This window comes from Rhinopithecus roxellana, chromosome 16 (assembly GCF_007565055.1).
Source record: "Rhinopithecus roxellana isolate Shanxi Qingling chromosome 16, ASM756505v1, whole genome shotgun sequence".
NCBI lineage: Eukaryota > Metazoa > Chordata > Mammalia > Primates > Cercopithecidae > Rhinopithecus > Rhinopithecus roxellana.
In genome coordinates, this window is record NC_044564.1 from 87666961 (window position 1) to 87674973 (window position 8013).

The window sequence follows — 8013 nt, forward strand, 5'->3', positions numbered from 1 at the left end:
ATACTAGACCGAGTGGTTTATCAACTACAGAAATGTGTTTTCATAGTCCTGGAGGCTGGAGAGTCCAAGATCAAGGAGCTGGTGGATTTGGCATGCAGAGAGGGCCCCTTCCTCATAGAGAGCACCTTCTCACTGTGTCCCCAGGTGGTGGAAGGGGCAGGTGGTGGGGGAAAGGGGGCTCTCTGAGGCCTCCTTTATTAGGGCACTGATCCCATTCCCAATGCTCCTCCCCCATGACCCAGTTGTCTCCCTAATACCCCTGTCTCCTAATACCATCATCTTGGGGTTGGCTTCAACATTGAATTTTGGGGGAGCACAGACATTCAGACCACAGCACTGAGTGAAGCCGACAGTCCTCTGCAAAGCAGACAGGCCTCATCTCTCAGTTCAAAGGCCTGAATGGAACATAAATGGTGTTCCTCCCCTAAGTAAGAGGAAACTCCTCCTCCCTGAGGCCTTCAAACTGGGACATCAGCTTTTTCCTGTCTTTGGACTCAAACTGAAACATCTCCTCCTCCTAGGCCTCGAGCCTGCCAGCCTCTGGCCTGGAACACACATCAGTGTCCCTGGGTCTCGTCTGCAGATCTTGGGACTCACCAGCCTCCACAGTTGCTTGAGCCAAGTCCTTACAATAGATCTCTTTCTCTGTATATATTTCTCTGTATATATCCGTAGTACCGGTTCTGTTTCTCTGGACAACCCCAACTAACACAGGTGGTGAGCAGCATTCCTGGTATTCACTCACTAGATGCCAATAACCACCCCCAGCCCCCAGTTGTAACAACCAGAAGTGTCTCCAAACTGTCCTAGATGGACTTGGGGGAAATTTTCCTGGGTGAGACCTACCACTGTACACATGTTCCCAGAAAGGACAATAAGCTCCCTTGTCCAGGGCCTGCGTAGGGAGATCCTCCATCTTACCCTGAGTGAGGAAGATGGGGAGCTCCAATGGACCTGGGGGCCAGATGGACAGAAGGCAGACGAGAAGTGACACAGAGAAAAGGCCGGGCCGGGCACAGTGGCTCACGCCTGTAATCTCAGCACTTTGGGAGGCTGAGGGGGGCAGATCACGACGTCAGGAGATCGAGACCATCCTGGCTAATCCGGTGAAACCCCAGTCTCTACTAAAACTACAAAAAAGTAGCCGGGCGAGGTGGCCGGTGCCTGTAGTCCCAGCTGCTCGTGAGGCTGAGGCAGGAGAATGGCGTAAACCCGGGAGGCGGAGCTTGCAGTGAGCTGAGATCCGGCCACTGCACTCCAGCCTGGGCGACAGAGCGGGACTCCATCTCAAAAAAAAAAAAAAAAGAAAAGAAAAAGAAAAGGCCAGCCACAGCACAGCATGACTAGGACACTTCTGACACCCAGAGTTGTGGGGCTAAAGCCATATCCACTGAACCTACAGAGAGCTATGCCAAGGCAGCTGTAAAAAGGCACCCACTGTAGAACTTCCTATGAGCAAAACTGGAAACCACCTCTGTGGCTGTCAGCAGGGACTGACTGGTCACCCTGCAGTGCAAGTGTGTGTCGGGGGGACACTCTGCAGCCATTCATAGAAAAGAGGGAGACCCTCCACAGCAGTGAGCAAAACCTCCAGGTGCAAGACAACATGTAAAGTATGGTTCCTTCTGGGCCAGGAGCGGTGGTTCATGCCTGTAATCCCCACACTTTGGGAGGCCGAAGTGGGTGGATGACTTGAAGTCAGGAGTTTGAGATCAGCCTGGCCAACATGGTGAAATCACATCTCTACTAAAAATACAAAATTTAGCTGGGCGTGGTGGTGCTCGCCTGTAATCCCAGTTACTCGGGAGGCTGAGGCAGGAAAATCACTTGAACCTAGGAGGCAGAGGTTGCAGTGAGCTGAGATCGCACCACTGCACTCCAGCCTGGGTGACAGAGTGAGACTCTGTCTCAAAAAACAATAAATAAATAAATAAATAAATAAATAAATAAAAGTTGGTGCCTTCTGGTTGCATTTTTAGGAAAGGATGTGTAGAAAAAATATTGCAAAGTTAACACAAGAAACTGTCGACACAAGCTTTTTTCAGGGAGGAGATGGACAATGTATTGTAACATATTTAACCATTCTCTTGCATTCCTTTTTCACTTTTTGAGGTTAAGGATGTGATCTTAGCAGTGGCATTATGCACTATTTCTTTCTTATGCTTTTCTGTGCTAAAATCCAACAAACAAAACTTATGATTCCAGTTTTTTTTTAATTAATTTATTTTTTTAAGACAGAATCTTGATCTGTCACCCAGGCTGGAGTGCAGTGGCATGATCTCAGCTCACTGCAACCTCTGCCTTCTGGGTTCAAATGATTCTGCTGCCTCAGCCTCCTGAGTAGCTGGGATACAGGAGCCCAGCACCTCACCCAGCTACTTTTTTTTTTTTTTTTTAATTTTTAGTAGAGATGGGGTTTTACCATGTTAGCCAGGCTGGTCTCAAACTCCTGGCCTCAAGTGATGCACCCACCTTGGCCTCCCAAAGTGCTGGGATTACAGACATGAGCCACCATGCCTGGCCTAGCAAGCTGACTTTATACAGTGATGCAAAGGATAAGGCCCGGGAGACACACTTGAAGAACAAACCTGGAGACATGCACAGCCTGATTTCAAAACTCACCACAAAACTTCAGTAATTAAGATAGTATCGTTTTGGGGCCGGGTGGGGCCGGGTGTGGTGACTTATGCCTATAATTCCAGTGCTTTGAGAGTCTGAGGCAGGAGGGTCACTTGAGCTCAGGAGTTCAAGACCAGCCTGAGCAACACAGTGAGACCCTATCTCAAAATAAAAAAGTCAGTCAGGCTGTGGTCCCAGCTACTCAGGAGGAAGAGGTGTGAGGATCACTTGAGCCCAAGAGTTAGAGACTACAGTGAGCTATGGTCATGCCACTGCACTCCAGTCTGGGTGACAGAGCAAGACCCTGCCTCAAAAAAAAAAAAAAAATTCTTTTCAACAAAATATACCATTAAGAAAAGAGGCCGGTCGCTGTGGCTCATGCCTGTAATCCCAGCACTTTGGGAGGTCGAGGCGGGCGGATCACAGGTCAGGAGATAGAGATTAGCCTGGCTAATATGGTGAAACCCTGTCTCTACTAAAAATACAAAAATTAGCCGGGCATGGTGGCGGGCGCCTGTAGTCCCAGCTACTCAGGAGGCTGAGGCAGGAGAATAGCTTGAACCTGGCAGGTGGAGGTTACAGTGAGCCGAGACGGTGCCACTGCACTCCAGCCTGGGCAACAGAGTGAGACTCTGTCTCAAAAAAAAAAAAAAAAAGAAAGAAAAGGAATGAAGGCCGGGTGCGGTGGCTCACACCTGTAAACCCAGCACTTTGGGAGGCCAAGGCAGGCGGACCATGAGGTCAGGAGTTCAAGACAAGCCTGGAGTGAGCCGAGATCACGCCACTGCACTCCAGCCCAGACGACAGAGCAAGACTCTGTCTCAAAAAAGAAAAGAAAAGAAAAGACAAGCTACAGACTGGGAGAAAATACCCTATGTATCTCTCGCACAACAGGAACTCCAATCCAGAGAAAAGCAAACTCTTACAATAATAAGACAAGGAACACACCCACAAATTTTCCCACTGAAGGCAAAAGGCCTGCCACTTCACAACTATAAATTACAAATGTCAGATAGCAATTCAAATGTGCTGCAGCTTCAGTCAGTAGAGAAATGCAAATCCAAACCACAAGAGAGGCTACTACACGCCCACCAGAGGAGCCAAAACTAAGACCAAGGGCCAGGCCCGGTGGCTCACGCCTGTCATCCCAGCACTGTGGGAGGCCAAGGTGGGTGGATCACCTGAGGTCAGGCGTTTGAGACCAGCCTGGCCAACATGACAAAACCCCATCTCTACTAAAAATACAAAAATTATCAGGGCATGGTGGCACATGCCTGTAATCCCAGCTACTTGGGAGGCTGAAGCAGGAGAACTGCTTGAACCCAGGAAGTTGCAGTGACCCAAGATGGTGCCATTGCACTCCATCCTGGTGACAGAGCAAGGCTCCATTTCAAAAAAAAAAAGACCAATGACGCCAATGGCTGGAGAAGATACAAAGCCACCAGAGGCCTCACACAGTGGTGGTGCGAGTGGACGCTGCGCAGCCACGGGTAGAGAATCACTGGGAAGTTTCAGACAAAGCTCAATGTACACTTAACCCACAACTCTGCAGTTCACTTCCACTCCTAGGTATTCACCCAAGGGACATGAAACCCATGTCCCAACAAATATCTATAACTGAATGTTCACAACGTTTTTATTTTTGATACTCCCCAACCGGAAACTATCTAAATGTGCATCAGTGGATGAGTGGATAAAGTATGCAAAACACTGCTCTGCAGTCGTGAGGCACAGACTACTGGTGCGTACAACACCCATGAATCTCAGAAACATGGTGAGCAAAAGAAACAGCAAAAGTCATCCCCAACAGAAGGCAGATCAGTGGTTGCCTGGGACCGGGGGTAGGGACTGACCTCAAAGGGCACCGGTGGGCTTTGTGGACTTATGGACATGTTCTCTGTCTTTATTGAGGTGCTGGTTACACTTATCAAAAGAGATCAAACTGAACTTACATGGGTGCATTTTCTCGTACGTATATCTCAACAAAGTTAATTTAAAAAAAAATCCAGGTCAGCTGGGTGTGGTGGCTCATGCCTGTATAATCCTAGCACTTTGAGAGGCCAAGGCAGGAGGATCACCCGAGGCCAGGAATTTGAGACCGGCCTAGGCATATAGCAAGACTCCATCTCTAAAAAAAAAATTTTTTTTTTGAGACAGGGTCTCACTGTCTTGCCCAGGCTGGAGTGCAGTGCCGCAGTCTTGGCTTACTGCAGCCTCAGCCTCCTGGGCTCAAGTGATCCTCCCACCTCAGCCTCCCTAGTAGCTGGGACTACAGGCATGTGCCAGCACACTCGACTAATTTTTGTACTTTTTTGTAGAGACAGGGTTTTACTGTGTTGCCCAGGCTGGTCTCGAACTCCTGGGCTCAAGCAATCTGCCCTTCTTGGCCTCCCAAAATGCTGGGATTACAGGCGTGAGCCACTGCACCCAGGCACATTTTTTTTTTTAATTAGCCAGGTGCAGTGGCATAAGCCTATAGTCCCAGCTACTCGGGAGGCTGAGGTGGGAGGATCACTTGGGCCCCGGAGGTCAAGGCTGCAGTAAGCTATGATGGCACCAATGCACTCCAGCCTGGGCAACAGAGCGAGACTGCATCAAGCAAACAAACAAAACGAAACAAGACAAAACCATGTTGGTCAGTACTTAAAAATCTGAAAAGATTTAAGTACTAATTCTGAAAAAGTGTTAGTTGGGGATGATGTGGAGCAAAGGGGACTTCCCATCTGGTGGCAGCGGGAAGCGGTACAGCCACTGTGAGAGGACACATCCTCCATGAAGGGGACCTGCTCACTCCTACTCCTGGAGCACCTGCTGCACATGGATGCCCAGGGCCAGAGCGTGGTGATTGTGGCAGCCCTGTTTATGATAGCAAAGCCTGGAAATGACCCAGACAATCATTAATAGGGACACACTCAAACAAAGGAATACTATACAGCTGTAAACATGGACAACAGCTTCAGATGCCCACACGAAACAAACTAACCAATATAATGCTGAATCTAAAAATCAAATTGCAATAGAGTACAGGAAACTGATAACATTCATACAAAGTTCAGGCTGGGCACGGTGGCTCACACCTGTAATCCCAGCACTTTGGGAGGCTGAGGTGGGCAGATCGCAAGGTCAAGAGATCGAGACCATCCTGGCTAACATGATGAAACCCCGTCTCTACTAAGAATACAAAAAAAAAATTAGCCAGGTGTGGTGGCGGGCGCCTGTAGTCCCAGCTACTGGGGAGGCTGAGGCAGGAGAATGGTGTGAACCCGGAGGTGGAGGTTGCAGTCAGCCAAGACCGCGCCACTGCACCCCAGCCTGGGAGATAGAGCGAGACTCCTTCGCAAAATAAATAAATAAATAAATAAAAGAAGTTCAAAACCTGTAAAACTAAACAAAATTGTTTGGGGACTACACATTGGTAGTAGTCAACCCAAATTGAGAAAAGGGGCGAGCACAATGCACACAGGAGAAGCTGGGAGGGGTGGGGGGGTAGGGCTACTCCTTCTTAAGTTGGGTGGCAGGTGTTTGCTTCACTATGCCACAGCCCTTATCTGTTACTGTGTATTTATGTTATTAACAAAGGGGGAAGTAGAGGTCTGAGATGACCCCCCCCTTTTTTTTTTTTTTTTTTTTTGAGATGGAGTCTTGCTCTGTCTTTCGGGCTGGAGTGCAGTGGCCGGATCTCAGCTCACTGCAAGCTCCGGCTCCCGGGTTTACGCCATTCTCCTGCCTCAGCCTCCCGAGTAGCTGGGACTACAGGCGCCCGCCACCTCGCCCAGCTAGTTTTTTTGTGTTTTTTAGTAGAGACGGGGTTTCACAGTGTTAGCCAGGATGGTCTCGATCTCCTGACCTCGTGATCCGCCCGTCTCGGCCTCCCAAAGTGCTGGGATTACAGGCTTGAGCCACCGTGCCCGGCCCCCTTTTTTTTTTGAGACAGTCTTACTCTGTCACCCAGGCTGGAGTGCAGTGGTGTGACCTCGGCTCACTGCAACCTCCAACTCCCAGGATCAAGAGATTCTCCTGCCCCAGCCTCCTGAATAGCTGGGATTACAGGTGTCCACCAGCACACCTGGCTAATTTTTGTATTTTTAGTAGAGACAAGGTTTCACCACGTTGACCAGGCTGGTCTCAAACTCCTGACCTCAGGTGATCCACCCGCCTTGGCCTCCCTGAGTGCTGGGATTATAGACGTGCGCCACTGTGTCCGGCCTTCAGATGACCCCTTAAACCCATGATGCTGGCAGTGTGCTGAGCCATGGCACCCACAGGAAGCAGCAGAAGCTTACAGCAGCTCTCTGCACCCCAAGGATGCTTCTCAGGGGTCTGGTTTGCGTCTGAACCTCAGCTGTCTCTTATTACCTTCAGGATGTCTTGAAATGAGCTCAGACGTCCCATTGCAAAATTCATTTTAATTCACTTCATTTCAGCTCCGTTGTAGGAGGCTGCCCTGAAAGCAAACAGCCAATGCCCTCCCAACAAATGCACACACAGATGCACCCCCGAAAGAAGTGGAAAGTGGGAGTCCAGTGTTCATATGAGCTGCAAGTGCCAGCTACCAGATGAAATAACCAGGGGCGACCCACACAGCCACCACAGAAACTCCCACTGAAGTGCCAGGGGAGCCGGAAATCACACGGTCATTTGTGCTCAGGCTATGGATCTGCAGCCTGGGCCTCAGGAGGGCTCCTGAGTGGGAAACTGGGGATGGACAGCGCCTGGTGGAGGAGGGAGGGAAATTAGGGTGCACGGCTTGTCCTTTCAGTGCTGGGGTTAAGTCAGTAGAAATGCATTCCTGGACCTCAGCTTATTATGCCTCAATAAAAGTTTAATTTATTGTTGGCCAGGCATGGTGGCTCACGCCTGTAATCCCAGCACTTTTGGAGGCAAAGGCGGGTGGATCATGAGGTCAGGAGATCGAGACCATCCTGGCTAACATGCTGAAAACCCATCTCTACTAAAAATAAAAAAAAATTAGCCAGGCGTGGTGGCGGGCGCCCGTAGTGCCAGCTGCTCGGAAGGCTGAGGCAGGAGAATGGTGTGAACCCAGGAGGCGGAGCTTGGAGTGAGCGGAGATCGCGCCACTGCACTCCAGCCTGGGCGACAGAGTGAGACTCCATCTCAAAATAAAAAAAAATAAGTTTAATTTATTGTCTAGAAATATTTTGTTTTACAAGCCAACCTGGGCCTTGGGAAGCTGCCCACTTGGACAGGGCACCAGCCAGTTTCCCTCCCGAGCAATTGCCTTTGGACAAGGCTGAGTCAGGGATCTGGGTATACTCTTCCCCCTCGCCAGGCCAGGAGACCAGAGGGTCCTCTGGTGCAGACACAGCCCCTCACGGCTCACCCGGCCCCCGCAAATGCACCTGCTGTCCTGGCATGGATGCTGCAGGAGTCTAG